The following is a 20,351-nucleotide window of genomic DNA, read 5'->3' as shown; positions in this document are numbered from 1 at the left end:
GAACCTTTTGTGTGTTCATCCGAAATGAATTAACTTGGTAGGAGTCCTGAGGGAGTTTTTCTCCTCCTCCTGTATGGACCCGATGCCGAGAATGTAATCGGTAATAAGATATATACGGCTACATTCCTCGTAACGTAACGTAACGTCCGTTACTTGGCTTGAAAATTTTATCGAGGTTTCGGTAGATTAAAAGATGTTGAATCTTTCAAAGAATTCTACCTCCAGCTGAATAATACATGGCGAATTTATCGGATTAAAGTAACTTGCGTAACAGTAGATGGCAGAAGCGAGTTTCAATTTTTTTTTTCTCTCTCTCTCTCCCCCCTCTTTTATATTTCTTTAACTCTGCTGTCGCGAGTGATGCGTAAAATGACTGTAGGCTATCGAAAAAATTGTTCTGGATTGTTAATGCCAATTTAGTCGCGCGATTTTCTCGCTTTTTCTAGTTAGCGACTGCGATAAAATCGTGCGATTTTATTTTTTTTTTAAATTCGTTTTCGTGTTTGCGACTTGCATAAAATTGCGCGATTTTTTTTCTCTTTCGAGTTAAATAACGACAACGATAAAATCGTGCGATTTTCTCGCTTTCTACTTAAAACAACTATCATAAAATCGTGCGATTTTATGGTAGTTGTTAATTCGAGAGCGATAAAATCGTACGATTTTATGGTGGTTATTTTCTCGCTTCTATTAATTAACAACTGGGATTTTCTCGCTTTCGAATTTACGACTACGATAAAATCGTGCGATTTAATCGCTGCGATGCAACAAGCAAATCTGAGAAAAAATGATATAATTTTATCTCAACAAAACTAGAGGATGATGATAATTTTTATCTTTCAACTTGGGGGCTGAATTGTTTCTAACCCCTTAGAGTTGGCGCCGCGATTGCTTTGTATTTCTCACACACAAGAGGAGGGTTCTTCAGGTTTAAATGTAATAAAACTACTATGAGATCAAAGTTTATGAGCCGTTTTTTGTCTGTTGAAGGACACCGTGAAGGAGGACATCTGTTAATACGGTCTAATAAATGTTATCTAGTTTCAATTTTGATAAGAGTCTCCAAGTTTCCTTTCACTCTTCTTGATTGGCATCTGCAAAGTTGACTTTAGTGTCGTGACCTAGTTCGGTGTATGGATGATTTTAAAACTGATAATGGTATTGGTGCTGGAATCTATGGAGGATGTTTCAATGGAAGTCATTGTGCCTTTCAGAGCGGTTTCGCACGCATTTCAAACAGGACCGTGCTTCCATTCGGTGTTATTTGTGCCATTTTATACAGGTGTCTTTTTAATCTTTACGGGCAGCATCTAATGCTGACTTATTACATTAGCAACCTGTCTAACAGGGTTAATGTGCAGAAAATGAGTTTTAAAAAATGTTTCAGCTGCTGCTCCGAGTGTTTCTTGTTTCAAAGACGTATTGGAAACATAAAAATTGTGAGGTATAGAAGAAAAAGCTGAGTAAAATCCCAAGTATCCATGGAATCTTAACTTTTCTGGACAGTTGAGTAGAAATAACTGTTGTGTTGTTGTCACAGTTACCTTCCTGACTATAATTACAATTGTAACAGAGAGAGAGAAACTGCAACTTATATTCTTCCAGAAGTGGACTATGCCTCGTTTCAAATTACATCATTAATTAGGAGTTTTGAAGAAGAAATTCCGCTTTACTCGGGTTACATCACTCGATATCCAAAAAGGCCCGCAGTTTTAACACAGGTTTTACTGTAGTAAAGCTACGAAGAGCCAAATCCAGTTCATTTAACCCAGCCTTTGAAGGAAAATTTGATGTAAAACACGAAAAAACATGTCTTTCTATTTCCCTAGAGAATCGGAGAACGTTACTTTCAATTCTCTTGCATCAGATTTATGTGCTCGTGTGTCTGTGCGCAGCATTAAGCAATTGAAGCTTATTTACTTGATCTCTTTTTTTTGGAACTTTGTCTGTCAGTTTTCCTTTAAGACATTTCTGTAGAAAACGGGATTCTACAATGAATTTTTTAGAACCGTTCGCTACTTTTATCCACTCCTTACTTTACAATCGTGCGATTTTTATGCTGATAGCGATAATGTTACAAACAAACTTAGCTTCTTTGACGGTACTTACATTTGAATTGGTTGTTAAAAATAAATCAGCGCTTTGAAATCGATCGCAAACGTCAACTGCTGGATGTTTTCATCAAATACAGCTACAACCAATAAAAATAAACCTTTTAAGACGATGACAAACAAGAGCTCTCCATTTTACTTTACTGGCTGTTGTGTGTAACACAGTTGAAAGTATGGCGATCAGTCAAAAATTGACCCACCCCAAGACATATTTTTGCACTGGATTCCTCGAAAAGTCGGGAAATGCCAAAAAAAAAGCTGTGGTTTTCCTCTGTGTGGTGTGAGGGCACGAGTTTGTTCACCAAATTTGAAGCTTAATAACTCCCGTGCCTATTGTCGAAAATTTCCGAAATTTGGCAGGGGGGTTAAGGTATTAGGGGCATCGATGGTGATAGATTTTAGTGGTTAAAGCTCGAGAGGGTGGGGAGATAGAGGAGGTCGTTTGTCACATCTCGAGTGGGATCGGACTTGTTTATACAATTTTTTATGTCTCTACCCCAAAATTAAGCTTTTTGCTATTTTATAATAATTAATAGTATAATTTTTTAAAAAAATCTAACAGATGGCGTCACGCATAATTTAACCGTCTGCCGGGAAAGTTACCCAACTCGTTGTTGGATTTTTTTTATTTGATAACACGTAACATCTTTTATTATTGGTTACTTTACCGCTGATATGTGACGTATCCAGAGATTAATCAGCAAATTTTCCAGTTATAAGTCAAGTTAAATTATTTTTTTTTTTAACTTTTTAAGCCACGAAAACAAAGTTTTAACGTAATTTAACTTCTGTACTTTTTCAAACTTGATGCATCATCTAAGCTTCAGATTATATTCCTTTCAAGAAGTAACATTTCTTTAATCCTATTTTCTAGATCAGTAGAAAGATTAAGCTATTCCTTTATCACATTTGCCGACACTTCTCGAGTAAAAGTACAGGGGGAAAAAAAATACTTAATTTTCTTCGATAACTACTAATTTTATCGCTCGGCGAGTCGCGCGACACTTTCCGAGCGACTCGCAATTCTGGCGGAGCGATTTTTTTACGTGACAGCAAATTTTATGCACTCGCACGATTTCGTACACGTTTTAAATGTGCTTAGATTCGAATTTCGTGATGCGAATTACAATTTTCGATACGGAAAGACGGAACCGGGCTGCAAGAAGAACGGTTTAATCGATACAGCTCGCCGTTTTCGTGCCGCCAGTCGTTAATAAACGATATCGCCCACCTCATTAGCGGGATACATTGCGATTTCGCAGATTTTCAGGTGTTTCCTTGAGCGAACGTGACAGGCATGCCGGATGCGGAAGAGGGAGGGCAGTCGTGATCTTTACACGCCTGTCGTTAAAGCGAACTAAACACCCGTTTGATGGAGGATAAAGTCTGTGGTGGAAAGTTTCATTTCGTAAAACTTCTGGGAAGGAAAATCTGCAATATATTGTATAAGTCCGTATCGAAAAATCCCTATCCTGGCCAATACGCTTTTAACAAGGGTTTAAGTAAGTGTGGGCAGCTTTAAAACCTAATTTTTCATGTCAGCAGCAGATTCTTTTTGAATCCTCCAGGAGCTTACACGAGGCATTAGTATTTTTTTTTACTGTGGGATTTTTCAACTTTTCCGTACCAAAATGTGGCGATTTCTATATTATTTACTACTGGCGTAACGACGATGATGATAAAATTGCTGCCTTGGAAAGCGTAACCACCAGGCAATTTACTTTCTTACTTCATTAAGATTTCTCTGCGCTTTTTCCAGACATATTTAAACGAAATTAACGATGGCAGCCATCCACTTGCTGATGATGGAAAATTAAGTTATAAAAAAAATCTCTGGAGATATAATATATATATATACCTATATAAATATTCAATGGCGTTACGCGCGTAAAATTCTAATTTGCCTCGATGTAAATATTTTCTTTTGCATTATTCATTGGGGAAAATAAAAAGAATGCCATCACGCAAGGCCTGCTTTCATGCAAACCTGTTAATTTCCACCATCTGTCGATACGGGATCGGTACGAAAAGATCCTTTCCGTGTTAAGCAGGTTGCGGCAATTTGCTGTGATTACAAAATGCCCTCTTAGATACGTGGTTAACTGTCTTTCGGACCCACGCCGTAGCAAAGGGCGGGGTGGACCGAGAGTCGGTTGCAAGAAATTTGGCAATTTGTCCATCCAAGGGTTGTAATTTGTGAGCTCAACAGAAATGGGGTGTGTTAAGTGTGCGACCTTCGCACTGAATCGGCTTAGAGGGGCCGTGCTCTTGGTTAACGCGCAGGGCGTCCGTGTCTTGAACACTGGTTTGAATGCAATATAAGATGAGCGATATGCCAAGGGGGTAACTTCCTAGTGTACTTTCTGTGGGAAACAGACCCCTGTTTATGTGTTAGATACGTAAACAACACCCTGAAATCACGTATCAAATTCTCCAGGCGCCAACCAACACTACCATTGTACTACAAAGGTCCCACTTATATTTGCACTGGGGCCCCAGAATGTGGAGCCAATTCTAACGTAAGTGTACGAGTAAAACTGGTGTCTTGATAGTAGTTAACCGAGTTCTGAGCCACTGCCTCATCGATTTAACGACAGAAACCCCGGAAACGTCCATCAGATTTAATTTAAGATGTGATAAGTTCCAATAGAATTTATTAAGCGTGATATCAAAATTACACATTAGAAATTAATAATCTAAACGTGACTTTATAAATGTGTGAATCAAATCTGACCAGCTTCTGAGCACCCTTCTATATAATTTACATTATTCATAGAGTAGTACGATCATCATCAATCGATACGTTGGCGATTTCAAGTGTATCTTTCTATATATATATAATTAGGTATAACGCGTGCAAATTTAGCTACGGGATATGCAGAAATATGCTTGGAGATGAGGAATAGAAAGGCATAATATTGTGGAAAAACAATTAGTAGTGTGTGTAAAAATGAGTATAAAGTGTGTGTGTAAGATTTAGTAGAAAAAGCAGCCTGTGTAAGTTGATACAGAGCAAGTAAATGGAGTGTACAGAAATCAGCCTGTGTAAAATTGGGAGCAGAGCAGGCAGCCTGTGTAAAATACAATGGATGTTAAGAATGAAAGTGAACACTAAATAGGAGTAAAAATGAATGTAAAGTAAGTGGTAAGCGCGCTCATAAAAGTAACACCTTGCACACCGAGAAAGACGTAGCACTATAATCAGAAATCGTCGATTTACGTGTCCGGCACGTAGAAGAGGAAACGAGCAAAGTGTTTACACTGCACTAAACCAACCACGGTATTAACTTATTGACAAAAGTATCCTCTATTCGTAGGAAAACACAGCAACGTACATCCCATCTGCTAATGACATTAACGATCGAATAACTCGGCACCGCTGTCAATCGCATCCCTGCGGAAGAAAAACCAGGGAAGAAACGGCGCTGCTTTCCTACCTCATTACCAATCTCATTAGGAAAGATTTGGTTTCTTTTCTAAGATATAAATTTCCTTCTTGGCGTAGGCAAGCGGCACACTTTTAATTCTGTAGGAGTAACGCAGCTTCAAAGATTTCTCAAAGTCAATATAAGTTGTAGAGAAAAGAATACCTCAGGGAACGAGAGTGGTTTGTGTTTAATGTGGAAGGTGTGACACGCGCGACGATCGATCAAAGTAGGTATTCAATGGCACAAATTCCTTGTTTTAGCCACGAGCGGTTTTCGAAAACTTTCTACCTTTTTCCATCAAGTTATATGTATTATTTTTCTTTCCTCCTTTACTATTGATGTTTCCCGCTAAAAACTCTGCAACGTTTGATCCCTCCCCCCTTAATAGCTGCTCCGAAAAACTCTGCCGTTTCCGATACACCAGTTACGACACGTGACATCTTCCTGACATTTATTTAAATTACTTTTCCATTTTTATTGTTTCCTACGCCCTTTCTACTTTCCTTCTTCTTCAAACACCGGAGGGGGAGGAAGGTTTACTCACGTCACACGCTCGACACCTTTTCTCCATTTTTATTTCCCCGTTTTAATTCGCAGTTTATACAGTGTTTGTATGTTCTCTGCAACTTAAGAGTAATTTCACTTGTTTCTGTTTGCCTTTGACTTTGGCATTTTCTGTTTATGTTTAGTCTCGACTTTTCTGTTTTGGTAAATGTCAGTTCTTACTCTTTCTCTGCTCCCGATACCAGAAAATGCACTGGCATGTGTCAAATACACTGGCAGTTTCACATTTCGTCGGTCTGGCTGTACATCCGTTCTGATGGCGAGTTCAGATGTGTTTCGATGTCCGCAAAAGATTTCTGCGCACCATTACCAAAATTGCGTGGACAGCAAGTAAAATTGGGCGCAGAGAAAGTAACCTGTGTAAAATGAGTGCAGAGTAAAGTATCCTGTGTAACATTGGGCGCATGGAAAGTGTCCTGTATAATATTCGCTGTTTATACAGTGTATAATAGAGAAAGTAGCCTGTGTAAAATGAGTGTAAAGTATCCTGTGTAAAATTGGGCGCATGGCAAGTATCCTGTATAAGATTGGGCGCAGAGAAAGTAGCCTGTGTAAAATGAGTGTAAAGTATCCTGTGTAAAATTGGGCGCATGGCAAGTGTCCTGTATAAGATTGGGCGCAGAGAAAGTAGCCTGTGTAAAATGAGTGTAAAGTATCCTGTGTAAAGATTGGGCGCAGAGCAAGTAGCCTGTGTAAGATTGGGCGCAGAGAAAGTAGCCTGTGTAAAATGAGTGCATAGCAAGTAGCTCGTGTAAAATGAGCGGAGAGCAATTATCCTGTCTCTCCACGCACACAAACACCAAAAAACTAGTGTTTCACTGCTGCCATTTTGTTTAAAGTCTGCTAATTAATTTTTGCTTAATTGAATACAACTAGCTGCGTATTGTTTACCATTTTAAACCAATGTACAGGTTCCTTAGAAATTAGCGGAGAGCGTGTTTTCTTTGTATAAAAGGACTTGTTTTTCTCTTTACTCTTTCTATTTTAGTTGACTTATACAGGTTATTTCTTTTTATTTTCCCAGTTTCTTTTGTTGTGTACTTGTCCAGTTCATTTGTTTTCTTTTTTTTTCTGTGTGCTTTACACTATTCTTTTTCCAATTCTTTATATGTTTCTATCGTTTCTGTTTGTCGATTTCGCTACCCACTTGCCAATCCCGTTTGACGTTTTATTCATTTTCCCCGTGTACTAAATTTTTAAATCCCCCCATCACATATTTTATTCATGCACTTTAGCACGCGATATCCTTTACCCTTTACACACTAATCTCTTCTCTTACCTGTTTTCTCCTTCGCCCCGTCTTTCTTCCTTCCTAATTTCTATTCACCGCACCCTTCTTCTCTTCCAGTTTTCCATTCTTTGTACCATTCTTCTTCGTCAGTTTCCTGAGGAACATAAAAATCGATCAGTAAACAATAGGGAATATATCAAAAAAACACAGGGAATTTTCGGCCAATTTGTTTTTTTTCCCCTTCAAATTCCTCTACCGTTTTGGTGGGAGTGCGTTAAAAGAAGGCATAAGATTTAAAAAACAATCAGATTACAGAGGGAAAAAGGGTGAGTTATTGATCCGACCGAGTCTAGTGTCGACCGGTACAGGTAGATGATACTCATTCACCTGGGCGCTTGTACATCCCTCCGCATCCTTCATCCCCTTTATTGAAAAATCTCCCACCTCTACACAAACAGCTTACGATGCAGATTTGACTCTCCCCTTTCAGACGTCACACAACTTCTTTACTGATTTTCCTCCCCACGCTTCACCAGTTTCCTTTCTCCTCTTTGTGCTAAACACTATCAGCAACGTGCTGTATCCAATTACAGTACTGTCAACAGCGTTGCCCCCCGAAATTCTTTCCAATGAGAATTTATCTATATCGATTTAAAAATATATATATATATATTTATAAAGAAGGCACGTAACGAATGTCGCCATTGGTCAGCTGTGCGCGTGACGTCAGATTCGAGCAACAAGCGTATCTCAGGTTTCAGTGTGAAGTCGACTGACTAGGATGGGAGCTTGTCAGCTACAGGAAACACGTGGAAGTAAAGGTGGTGGATAATCGTCTAAGAGGACCAATTAGAGGATAAGTAAAGATACTGGCAAGTAGCGAGGATTTTTGGTGAGTTTCTCTAATCTTTGCTCCCGTCTATTATTCGTTTCTTTAAGAATTCCACCCTCCCCGGTAGCTCAAAGTCGAAATTTTCCATTATCTCCCCCCTCCTCTAAAGTCGAAACCCTTTGACAACTCTAATTACTCTCTCTTCTACCCTCCTCCCCAGTGCCCCATTTTAGTCTCTCGTATTAGGAGCAGAAATTAAGATCCTCCCTTTATACGGGGCGAGCCTTAAGGGGGTCTGAAATATCACCCCCTGAAGGGGGTCTTAATTCTCTCTCTCTTGCTTTAAAAGAGCAAACTTTAACCCCCTTTAGGGGTGTAATTTTACCTTACTTATGGGGTCCAGTTGTAATTTTCGCTTGGACCCCTTTAGCTTACTAGAAAAGCTGTAAAACTGCAGTTTCAAGGTTTGAAAGAGACCAAGCAGCAGCAAGTTTCGAGTGCGTAAATCTCAATTAAGCTGAGTAATTTTAATGATCGTAAAGAAAATCGGTGCTGCGAGACGACCGAAATAACAATAAAATACAAAATTTAACAATAAATATTTACTATCCTACAAAATATCGACGATAAAACAAACAGAAATGACTCTAACAAACACGCAATCCCCCCAGTTGTTGGGCTACCCGGCAATGCATATGGTAAGCATTAAGAGTAGCCACGCTACTTCACGTGATTTTGTTTATTAGGGAGTATTTCTAGGAGGAAAAAAAACAGTAAATAACGGGTATTTGGGATAATTTCGCCCATGAAATTTCCCCTAAAATGTTTTTTTTTCCATCCAGAGATTCTGCTAGATTTATTTAACTCTGGCAACTGTGCCAATTACAATTACGCGTGGGATGGAAGGTGGAGTGAATATTAACGTGGTCCTAATTGGTGTGTTACAAAATGTACTGTGTGTTTCGTACAACCAAAAGCAGACCGCATTATGTTAACACACGTACATTAATGTAGCGGAGCAATCGTTGAGATAAAGCCTGTGTTGTACAGGACGATATCCACCACGTTTCGGCTCGTATATAACGTTTCTGCACACGTATTTTGCGCTTAATTAACTATTTATCGCTGGTGTTTATCGTTCACTACACCCCCTGTACTAATTAGCGTTGTTTACGTGAACAATTTTATCTCGTTTGTTACGTTTGCCGCTCTGGGTTCGTGGCACAGGGGCTGGGAGGATGCAACGTTGGGAACTTCACGGGTTTAATCAGAACTAATGAGGAATTGGAGGTGGGTGAAGTGTTTTGGGTGCAAGAAAACGATAATGGGCATTGAAAATGTATGCAAAATCAGCGTAGAAGGTAGTTAAAAGCTCAAAAGAGGAAAATCCCAGACTTATTTGCATAGCCGACAAGGTTGACTTAAGGTGATCTATTTGCAAAAGCGCATGATAATGAAGTTGAATATTTTAAAGAATTATTAAGTTCTAAACGGGGATGCATAAAAACACTGAAAATTTAATTAATTTCGATAAAAATGAGGGGGCCAAATCACTCGGGACGGCAAATATTCAAGTCAAAAAGTCGATTTTAAAGTGATAAAGCAGATCAGAAGAGCCAGAAACCACTCTGAAGAAAGTGGAGAGCGATTGAGACATCAAAGATACCCTTTATCCCTTCTGTACTCTGTGAAAAAAGTGGTGTTTTTGCTTTGGTTTAGGGAGAAAAAGACGTTGAGAGGTGGGGAATTTTCAATGAAAGAATCGAGAGGGAGCACTGTACCTTGGCAGGGAGCGAAAATAAAATTAACAGATGAATGGGGAAGAATGATTGCAGCCATAAAAATAAGAGTAACACACTGGTTTCCCTTCCCGGTTACGAAACGAGAGAGTGTGGTATGCAGTAAATTAAAACTCGACTGAGAATTCTTTGTAATTTAATGCCGAAAGGGTAATTCGGAGTTTCCAACTTCGCCTGGAAGAAATATAATATAATAATAAAACGAAACACGTAGAGTAAGTTTTCGTTTTGTAATGAATAATAATGACTTATTAATACGAGTTGGATGCAATTAAGCGAACTCGGATGAATGTTTTGGTGTTCTTGTAGGGAAAATTATCATTTTGTGCGCTCTAATGACGTAAAGTCATATTCTGTGCTCTTTCAGAAAAGATGGTTTTGTGCTTCTTCAATAAAAGCTGTCCTTTTGTGTTCCTCCAATGAAGGACGTCCTTTTGTACTTCTCCAATTAAAGGTGACATTTTGTGTCCCGCCAATAAAAGTTTCTTTTTGTGCTCCTCCAATGAAAAGTGTTCTTTTGTGTATCTCCATTAAAAGGTTATTGTTTTGCTCCTCCAATAAAAGGTTCCCTTTTGTGCTCTTCGAATGAAAAGTATCCTTCTGCGCCCTTCTAATGAAATATTCCCTTTTGTGCCTCTCCAATAAAAGGTTCCTGTTTTGCTCCTCCAATGAAAGATTCCTGTTTTGCTCCTCCAATGAAAAGTTCCCTGTTATGCTCTTCGAATGAAAAGTACCCTTCTGTGCCCTTCTAATGAAATATTCCCTTTTGTGTCTCTCCATTAAAAGGTTCCTGTTTTGCTCCTCCAATGAAAGGTTCCCTTTTGTGCTCTTCGAATGAAAAGTACCCTTCTGTGCCCTTCTAATGAAATATTCCCTTTTGTGTCTCTCCATTAAAAGGTTATTGTTTTGCTCCTCCAATGAAAGGTTCCCTTTTGTGCTCTTCGAATGAAAAGTACCCTTCTGTGCCCTTCTAATGAAATATTCCCTTTTGTGTCCCACCGATGAAAGGTGATGTTTTTATGCCTTTTATAGTGTTCTATCATAATAACACATACTTTGTGCTCTTCCAAGAAAAAAACACATCGTTTTATGCTGCTGTAATAAAGGATCTGGCGCAGAAATCCTACGAAATATTTCCAATAACATCAGAAATTAACTGCCAAGTTATTATTTTAATTGGCTTTTAATATTTTGTGTATTCTACACGTGAGAAAGTATACATCTCTAGCATCTGTTGCTCTTCCTCCACAAATCAATTGCTATATTTCTCTAGTCGGGTCACGTGACTATCGACAAATTGGGTTTGCCAAATTAAAGGCAAGTCCGAAAGATCACGTACCGACAAACACACGTACGTTTTCGCCATAAAGTAATAACTACAGGGCTTAAGAACACCTTCGAGTTCTCTTGCGTAAAGGTAAGATGAAGAAGGCCTTTATTGTTTCCGCGCGTGCCACCAGTTTAATTTGCCGGGTGCGCATTCTTTTCGGGGGGAGGGGGTGATTAATTAAAATTCCCGCGTAGTAATTGATGTAAGCAACGTGTGGCAATTGATTTTTCACAGGGATGAAATCATCAACTTGTGTACTAATGAACACAATTTCCATTATGAATTCTCTCGTGTCTATCAACACTATTAATTCATATCAATCGCTCTTTCAACCTCACCCTGACTCTTCACGCTACTGTAAACGTACAGATCACATATATAATGCATTTTTTCCCCCTACACCCATCACTCATCTGTCTCGGCATTCCAACATATAGCACCAGAATCATGCATACATAATGTGTAGCTACACCTACCACGTACTGTACGTCTCATCTTAATGCAGTGTTTTTCGTGTGTAATTCTGCAATAAACCGTGCGCGTGTGGTTCCTGTCGAAAAAATAATCGATCGGCGACGTGGAAAATCTTGATAATGCCCCAATTTTTGCCATTCCTCCAGCCATTTGCTTGAATCTATCATTGGTCAGTGAAAAGGAAAAGTGAAGGGGGTGAAGGGAAAGATGAAGGGAAAGTGAAGGGTTAAACAGTGAAGGGAAATGTGAAGGGGAGTAAGGGGAAAGATGAAGGGGAAGTGAAGTGAATGATGAGGGGAAGGGAAGGGTTAAACAGTGAAGGGAAATGTGAAGGGGAGTAAAGGGGAAAGATGAAGGGGAAGTGAAGTGAATGATGAGGGAAAGGTAAAGGGGAAGGGAAGGGTTAAACACTGAAGGAAAATGGTGAATTTCCTAGAATACTCACCGTTTTTTCCTCCCTTCTTGACATCGCTGAAAGTAATTTTAAGACTCTTCTGACTCAGCAACTCCATAAGTACAGGAATTAATTTTGGGTTAAATGCCTCTCTCCTGTCCGTACTTAAAAGTTTCGAGTGTTCCGGATGGCACTTGGACTTATAAAAAAAAAGGCGTAAGAGGAGGAATTTGGCCACCTTCAATCATTATTAATCTTCGGTTTTGTCTCTCTCTCTCTCTCCCCGCGCGCCATCTTGTCTGCGGGATAATCTAATATAAAGTCGATCATTCGTTAAAGTTTAAGTGATCCCCAGTTTCATTAAGGAACTCGATTTGTTAAATAATTAATTAAAAAAAAAGGAGCTTAATTTGATAAAGGTTAATTCTGATGTTGAGAGATTCAATTGTGTAAGGATGACATAAATTGCGGCAAATTAGGTCACGTGGAGGGTCCATTTAGGTGTTAGACACCTAAATAGGCACCATTTTACTATAGAAAACCTTTCACACATGTCGCTTTCCCTTATCCCACCGAACCAAAACCTAAAAGGATTCGGGTTAATCCTCTTATTTTACACCCCCCCCCCGCGAAGGGGGTGGAAGAGAGTTATGACTTCTAATCTGAAGATACTTGCATTATTTAGACACCACGATCCTTTGTACCATTCGCAAAGACAAAGATAATTAAGAATGACTTAGGTGAAGAAACAGGTAAAGTCACTTCTTGTGTCTCTAATTATCCGTCTTCGCTCTCACACTATTAAATTCTCTTTAAACACCCTGACTTTTTTTGATCTTATCGTGTTTAAAAGTCATTTATTATTAATGATACACGAATTCTTTGTCCCCTAATAGTAAAGTAACACCTTCCTACTGGAAACACTTGGTTATTTTATTGGGATTCATTGTTTGTTTTACTTGATCCTCGGCTTTTGATTTATCTTTTCTGTAATTTTAAACTAAATTGTATATTATTCTCTGGAAAATATTCAAATTAATGCCATCGATTGTATATAAATGCCTATTGTGGATGCCACTATCTAGAAAAGTTGTCGGACAATTTCCTGTTATTGTTAACTAAACAATAACTAATCGATTGTTACGTAACATTATTTAAAATTAAAGCCCATCTCTTCACTTCTGAAGTAATTTAGGAACACGATCCTCAACTTCTGAAGCGATTTCGAAGCACAATTCCTCATTTACGAAGCAACCGTCAAGCGCAATTCCTCACATCTGTAACTATTTCAAAGCACAATCCCTCGAAGCAACTATAAAGCCCATCTCTTCACTTCTGAAGCAATTTAGGAGCACGATCCTCAACTTCTGAAGCGATTTCGAAGCACAATTCCTCATTTACGAAGCAACCGTCAAGCGCAATTCCTCACATCTGAAACTATTTCAAAGCACAATCCCTCGAAGCAGCTATAAAGCCCATCTCTTCACTTCTGAAGCAATTTAGGAGCACGATCCTCAACTTCTGAAGCGATTTCGAAGCACAATTCCTCATTTACGAAGCAACCGTAAAGCGCAATTCCTCACATCTGAAACTATTTCAAAGCACAATCCCTCGAAGCAGCTATAAATCCCCGCTCCTCGCTTATAAAGCAAATTTACGAGCACGATCCTCAACTTCTGAAACAACTGTGAAGGGCAATTCTTCACTTCTGAAGTCATTTTTAAGCACACTCCTCCAACTTCCCAAGCAAATGTAATGCTAGAAGAATACCTTGTAAAAATAAAATTTGCTCCGAAAAAAGAAAATTAAAAAAAATTGCTAGGAAATATTTATTTTTTTCTCTTCCTCCTCTTGCATCATGAATTTTTCTTGCAGAAATTCTTTCACGTAACACAAGATTATCATTATTACTTTTGTTACTAACAACGGATACGAGCGACACATTGTTAAATAAACGAGAATAGTGGGGGGAAAAAACACTCATTTCATTTTATGAGGATGACAAAGAAGAAGGAAATAAAAAAATAATAATAAAAAATAGAGGAGAGAAAATGCTCTCTCACCCTGCAGAAAATATTGTTTCGGCAATTTTAGGTCACGTATTTGTCAACGAAATTTCATTTCCTGGATGTCAAACAGCGACTTCACCCACACTACTTCATCTGTGTTGTCCATTTGTTACATTTGACCTATCTCACGTTATTGTGGCAAACCGCAGAAATCTCATTGAAGCAGAGATCCTTGACGTGTCAACTCCAGTTACTCTTCTTCTTCTTTTTCGGCAGCAGAAAAAAAAATATGAAAGCTTTTAACTTTTTTTCTTTCCTGATTGATCGCCACAATTTCTCTGATTGATTTCATTCTCGTTTGTCCATTATTAAACTGCGATCCCTCTGAATTCATACGCAAAATGGCTGCTCCCCCGCTGTTTTTCATAATTTTCAGTTGCACTTCTTTCTTTTTTTCAGTTGCAGAAAAGAAAAAAAAAAGAAATTGAAAGATCGATGATTGATCGGGGCAATTTCTATGATTGATTCTTTCTTCTTCGTCCATTAAAACTGCGATTCCTCTGCATCAATATGCAAATGGATGCTCCCTGCGGAATTCTTTCTATTTTTTTTTTCAGCAGTTACTTTGCGTATTTTGGCAATTTTTCTCCGTAAAAAAAACCCATTGATCCAGTGTAAAATCTGATTAATTTGGTTCCGTTTAAACGAATTAGTCAAAGATTTCACTGGTGCAGAAAATGGGAAATGGATAATGCAATATTTATCATTGCTCTTGCTGACTTTTTTACTAAGGAAAATTGAAGATAATTGTCTACCCCACTGGCTAATTCAAAGAGGGTTGAGGTGGTTCACACTACCCAATGTTTTATACCACAGTTTACGGAGGACATTCCTGCAAATGGAGGAACATTTTCGCCAGTTATTCAATACCCATTCCAATTAATTATACAATATTTTGTAAGCTGTTTACTTAGTACTTTGCTAGTTAATTACTTAATTATTATTACGTTACGGGTAGTCGAAAAGTATAAAAACAGCGTAACATACTCGTCTAGTAGTTAGTTACAACTTAACTTATTCCTTACTCGGGCGAAAACAGGGATGGAACGTTATCCTAGAAGGCAAAAACGGGCAATTGCCCACCCCCAAATTAATCTTTTATAAGAAAAATTCTCCTCTAATTCAAACTTGCCAGGGCCTCGTTCAAACTATAAGTGGGGGGCCTGGCAAAGTGCACATCGGGGGCCCTACGTTAAATTATTAAGAAAGTAAACGTGCCCTCCGTTAGTCCAATGAGGAACCACTAATTACCGGTCGGTCGTGGGTTCGCACCTCGCTAAGGATTAGACACGTGGAGTTTCTCGGGACTTCTTAGCGTTTTTAACACCTAAATAGGGCACAGTTTACCTTAGAAAAGTCCTCTCATAGAGGGGAAGGTGTTCCTTTCTCCCACTGCTCGTTTAGTACTTCACTTTATTCATTTCATCTAGTGTTTAGTTACTTATCTACTAAGCCACTAACTTAAGTCACCGCTTATTTTACGTCACACGAAACTAGATTTTCCGTAATTCAAATATCAAAAGATAAATCCTGAAAAATCGAATCGAATTCTCCACAATTTCTCATTCACGTCACGTTCTCGGAAGCCATATTGAATCGGAAGACCAACGCCAATTCTTGTGTATTCCGATCTCCTTTTCGAGAATACAAATAAATAAATAAATAAAACTTTTAAATGAATTTACAGTTTAAATATAATTAACGGGTATACACCAGCTTCGTTAATAATGGAAATTGCCGTGTAAACTGGATGGGCAAACTAATAACGTTTGTGTTTGTTCACGTGTTTAGGAGTCATTTAAAATGCGATTTTACAATTGCCCTGTAAGCTCTTGGCGGGTAAATTTCGGTTCGGAGTCGTGCCACGTTGTGTTTAGTTATTATATTACACGGGTCACCCGTTAAATTATATTGTGCTGGATACTGTTAAGGTGATGACAGGCTGTTACGTGTGTTAGATTCCTGTTAGTTGGTTGTATTTGTTAAATTGCTGGGATGTTCTTAATTGTTTTAGTGCGTGCTTCTGTGTGGTGGGCCACGTGTTTATGTACGTTTTAAGCAGAAAGAACAATAAACAGAAACGGTGGTTTCAATTGTTATTAATGTGTTTTATCTCGAGATTCTTGTCTTTCAAGTTAATTGCCCTTTGCAAGTGACTCTGAGGAATGGTAAATCTGAATCCAAACAAAAGGAGGAACCACCCAGAAATTAACTGAGATTTTCATAGGGTCCTCATTCCGCCCTAATTTTCCATGAATACGTTCTGTATTATTAAATTTCTGTTCGTCCATGCCACCCTACTTGTACCAAATTGTGTTATTTACCTCTGATCTAATAGTGTTAGCGGTATATAGCTTCGTGGTGCCCAGCAAATTTGAATTAGGGGGCCCAATGTACGGTGTTGATTCCATGGCTTCTCATTGAACATTGGTTCGGGCCCCCTGTTGTTGGGAGCACCAGGCAATTTCTTTTATTGCCCTTAACCACTGGGATGAGGCCACTTTGACACACTTTAAAATGGATAAAGTACCGTACATTTAAATTAAATGATTGTTAAACATTACAGCATTGTGACGATGTTTATACTCTATTTTTATACGAAGTTATATCTTTAATTAGATTGAGCTTCATTAACTCTAAATGAGTTTAATTAAATCTCTTAGATAATGAAGTTTTTATTTTATTATTTCATATTAAGTAATTAATTAGAAGATATTCAGTGTCTGTTACACGTAAACAGCTTCAAATTTATATTTAAATAAATAAATAAATAAATATCGATCCTAACTGCGAGCCATTCTCGTGTTTTTTTTCGTTAATTTGTGGAGCGAAATAAGCATTATTTTTAATTCAATTGATAAAAATAATAAAATCTGTTGCGTAGAAAACGGATATAAGTCATTTTTTGATGTTAGAAGAGTGAATTTTTATCAAATTAATCACAGTTTATCTACAGGTGGTGATGATAAATCACCTTTGTAAAGTGGGTAAATTCATCCTTTCTATAAATTTTATACAGTCTTTAAGATAAGATAAAAGGTGAGGAGACAAGTAGAAAGTTCCCCCACTTGACACATTTCCCTTTTAAATAAAGTCACATCCTTTGTATCAACCTCATTGACAAATTGCTTTTAATAAAGTCACATCCTTTGTAACAGCATCCCTCTTTGACAAATTGCCCTTTTAGTAAAGGCACATTATCTCTTTGTCAAATGGATCCCCACTTGACAAATTGGCATTTTAATAAAGTCACATCCTTTGTATCAAGATCCTTCTTTGACAAATTGCCCTTTTACTAAAGTCACATCCTTCGTATCAAGATCCTTCTTTGACAAATTGCCCTTTTAATAAAGTCACATCCTTTGTATCAAGATCCTTCTGTAACAAATTGCCCTTTTACGAAAGTCACATCCTTCGTATCAAGATCCTTCTTTGACAAATTGCCATTTTAATAAAGTCACATCCTTTGTATCAAGATCCTCCTTTCACAGATTGCCCTTTTAATAAAGGAGCAACCTCTCTTACAAATGGAACCCCCACTTGTCATATTTCCCTTTCAATAAAGTCATATTCTTTCTAGGAAGGCCCCACTTGAGAAACAGCCCTTTTATCTCTTGTAAATAGAGCCCCACTTGACAGACCGTCATTTTTAATAAAGTTATATTGTGTAAAATTGATGCGTCAAGTCAGAATGCCTGGGGGGTTCAAAATCCAAAATTAGAGTGTAATGGGTCATAAACGTCAAAGATTTTACGGCACCGGGCGTTTATCTGCCTGGCAATGATTAATAAATATTACTCGATGCCCGTAGCTGATAAACACGATGATTTACGCCTCTTCAACGAGATAAATTTAGTGGAAAGTCGGGGATTTATGGCAATATAAATTTTTGAAATTTTTTTCTTGCGTGTTTCCACGTTGTAAATCATTTGGATTTTTTTTAATAGAAATTGATTGTTTGCAAGGATAAAAGTATTAATTTCGCATCCCCCTCGCATGTGTTTTCGAGTGGTGTACACACTTTAACACCTGTTTGATACAATCGACTGCTCCCGTTTACGTCCGGATTCCACCTCAAATTGTTAGAAATGAAAGAGAAAAACAAGTTGCATAACTTTCCCGGTGAAAAAAAAGGGTGAAAATTGCGTGTGGCGGCATCTTTTACGAGATTTTATTTTGAAAGTAATTATTTTAAAAGGCAAAAGGCTGAGAAACGTGTAAAATCTTCAGTCGATGTGTGACACTTCACACGCTTCTATCTTCCCACCCCTTCGACCTTTAACCACCAAAATTTAACAGAAACGATGCCCCTAGAACCCAGACCATCCTGCAAAATTTCATAAATTTTGGTCTACGGGCACGGGAGTTATTAAGCTTGAAATTGGGTGAATAAAGCGTGATCCCCCCACACACACATCAATACGTAGAGGGAAAACCTCCAAATTTTTTGCATTTCTCGACGTTTCGAAATCACCACAGCCCAAAAATGTAAAAATTTCGAGGGGTCAATATTTGATTCAACCCCATACTTTCCCTCAATCGAGGTCTCCGGCCCCTAGGCTTCAAATATCAGCTCCCAATTTCCATCTAACTCTGTTCTCGAGATAAACGAAGTACAGACAGTCTGACGGACGACAGTTACAATGTACAGGTCTGCAATTTGAAAACTGCAGCCCCATAATAAGCTGCTTTCGAGCAATTTATATGTTTAAATAATTTTGACAATTGCTTTTCTTGCTGTTATGCGTAACAGAGGGAAAGTATGGGATGGGTCAAAAATTGACCCCCAAGATTGTTATATTTTCGCACTCGTAAACGTCCAGAAATGCAAAAGAGTTGGGGGTTTTTCCTCTATGTATGGACGTTTGTGTGGGGGAGCGCATTTTGTTCAGTCACTTTGAAGCTTAATAACTCCCGTACCCGTTGTCCAAAATTTATGAAATTCTGCAGGGTGGTTTGGGTTCTAGGGGCATCGATTGTGTTAAATTTTGGTGGTTAAAGGTAGACGGGATGGGGTAATTTGCTTTACTTACAACTATTGTAAATTATTCATCTCTAAGCTTTGTATATTAGCATTTAACAGTTGAAAGTAGTGAATTTATTCCTAAAATTGGAATGAAACGGATCTTTCGACTTCATTAGAGCTAAATTACCTGGTGAAATCTTCAAAGAAATCTGCAAATTATCGTTATGTAAGCTTGTATTTAAGCATCTAAGAGTAGACTTCTTGACAAAATTGAGGACGTGACCTGGCTAAAGTCTGGAGTAAAATGTATGGATAACCTCCTGCAGAAGATTCTATTTTAAATTTGAAATCTCTGAGAGAATTACCAGCAATTTTATGTACACGTAAGCTTAGGAAGTTCTATTGATATTTAGCAGTAAGTCGATGTAAGTTGCATCGTAAATTTATCTGCATCTACAAAGAAAATCTTTAGAGAACGAAGCATTGTTTGACTGGAGGAGGAGGAGGAGAAGGAGGAGTAAAAAAAAGGAGAATAAGAAGTAGGTAATGCGAGTAATGATAAGAATTATTCTGCTTCGGTTATCAAAGAAATAATCGAGAGAAACTAGGAACAAAGAAATCTTCCACAAAACATCTGGATAACGTTAGATAAGAAACGTTTAAATCGTCGTTTTTTTTCCGAAAATTTTCTCTGTTTTTGACAAAATAAAACAGAGTTTTTCTCATATTTTAAAATGTAATTAAAGAATTAATTGATTTTTACGTAAAAAATAAGAATAAACGCGTTAAGTCGCTATTGCAAATTAGTTAAAAGCGGCGATTCTTGAAGAAATTGGGAGTATTTTTTATCGTTTGCGACGTTGTATTAGGTTTTTTTTTTAACGTTATAATGAAGCTCTCCTTCGTTTGTTGTTGTTTTCAACGTCGTAATGAAGCTTCTCGCTCTCTGTGTTGTCATTTTCAACGTCATAATGAAGCTTCTCTCTCTCTCTGTGTTGTCATTTTCAACGTCATAATGAAGCTTCTCTCTCTCTGTGTTGTCACTTTCAACGTCATAATGAAGCTTCTCGCTCTCTGTGTTGTCACTTTCAACGTCATAATGAAGCTTCTCGCTCTCTGTGTTGTCATTTTCAACGTCATAATGAAGCTTCTC

The 20,351-nt window shown here is 38.0% G+C and overlaps 1 protein-coding gene across 1 annotated transcript in view; it reads left to right on the top strand.

Annotated features, from left to right (window-relative positions):
• Nucleotides 1–8,064: 8,064 nt before the first annotated feature.
• LOC111613305 overlaps nucleotides 8,065–20,351 on the top strand; it is a 25,086-nt gene continuing 12,799 nt past the window's right edge. Inside the window, exon 1 of the mRNA XM_023354654.1 lies at nucleotides 8,065–8,226. The gene's annotated coding sequence lies outside the window, so the exon portion shown is untranslated. The remainder of the gene's footprint in view (nucleotides 8,227–20,351) is intronic.

Source organism: Centruroides sculpturatus, unplaced genomic scaffold (genome assembly GCF_000671375.1).
Source record: "Centruroides sculpturatus isolate CEXI.00-Female unplaced genomic scaffold, Cexi_2.0 scaffold1840, whole genome shotgun sequence".
Taxonomy (NCBI): Eukaryota; Metazoa; Arthropoda; class Arachnida; order Scorpiones; family Buthidae; genus Centruroides; species Centruroides sculpturatus.
The sequence above is the reverse complement of the archived record's forward strand: the minus strand, read 5'-3'. Positions and strand labels throughout refer to the sequence as shown.